The 1,099-nt window shown below is 40.3% G+C and overlaps 1 non-coding gene across 1 annotated transcript; it reads left to right on the top strand.

The window, feature by feature from the left end:
- Positions 1 to 109, top strand: LOC114171469. Its single transcript, XR_003601517.1, has one exon. It is a non-coding gene; the product is annotated as a small nucleolar RNA R71 (small nucleolar RNA).
- Positions 110 to 1,099: the final 990 nt, after the last annotated feature.

Here is a 1,099-nt window from a genome sequence, read left to right as displayed (position 1 = left end):
AATCTGATGGTGTGGACAGCTTGAACAGAGATTCTTGAACCTCTCCCAGTACTCATAAAGGGTCTCCCCAGATTGCTGCTTGATGCCAGAAATCTCCTTCCGTATGGCTGTTGTCCTTGAAGCAGGAAAGAACTTGGCAAGGAACAATCTCTTAAGGTCATCCCAGCTTGTGATGGACCTGGGTGCTAGGTAGTACAGCCAGTCTTTCGCATTACCCTCCAAAGAATGAGGGAAAGCCTTCAAGTATACATGGTCCTCTTGTACATCTGCAGGCTTCATGGTGGAACAGACGACATGAAACTGCTTCAAGTGTTTGCACGGGTCCTCACCTGCAAGACCATGAAACTTTGGCAACAAGTGTATTAAACCAGTTTTCAGCACATATGGAACCTCCTCCTCAGGGTATTGTATGCATAAATTATCATAAGTGAACTCTGGTGCAGTGAGCTCACTCATGGTTCTCTCATGATGTGGAGGAGGTGGAGGAGGTTGAGCCATGTTATCAGTATGAAAATGCTCAGAATAAACAGTATGCTCAGAATGCAAGGAATGAGGAGTGTCAGGAATGTGATGAGAATCAGAAGAATCAGGAAAAGTCACTGAATATTCAGCATGCAAAGATGGATTCCTAAGATGCCTACTTCCTCTGTGGAATGTCCTATCAATTTCAGGGTCAAATGGTTGTAATTCACTTGGGTTTCCCCTAGTCATGCACCAAAAAGCACTAATTGTAGTGATATTGGCATAACAAAGGGTATAACTACAAGTATACTCAAACGACCTTCAAATGACTTGAAAATTGGTAGGATATTCCTTTGAGTGGTCAAACAGAAGCACAAAAAAAATCAGATCAAAACTCAAAGCACAAGTATTTTTAACAATTTTTCAAAAGTAAGAAAAATGAAGAAAAATCACAAAAAACATTGCTGAAATGTAGAAAATGGCATTTTCTGGAGAATCTGATTTTGCAAACCGGCAAGCCGGTTATGACAAGGTAGGAAATCAAATTCTACCCCAAATCCATATAAAATAATAGTGATTCTGATAACCAGAGCAAAAGTTATGGTCCTTTGAAGTTTCACTTAAAATCAGTCCAAAT

The sequence above is a fragment of the Vigna unguiculata genome, unplaced genomic scaffold, assembly GCF_004118075.2.
Source record: "Vigna unguiculata cultivar IT97K-499-35 unplaced genomic scaffold, ASM411807v1 contig_271, whole genome shotgun sequence".
Classification (NCBI taxonomy): domain Eukaryota; kingdom Viridiplantae; phylum Streptophyta; class Magnoliopsida; order Fabales; family Fabaceae; genus Vigna; species Vigna unguiculata.
This window is presented reverse-complemented; position numbering and strand designations above follow the sequence as displayed.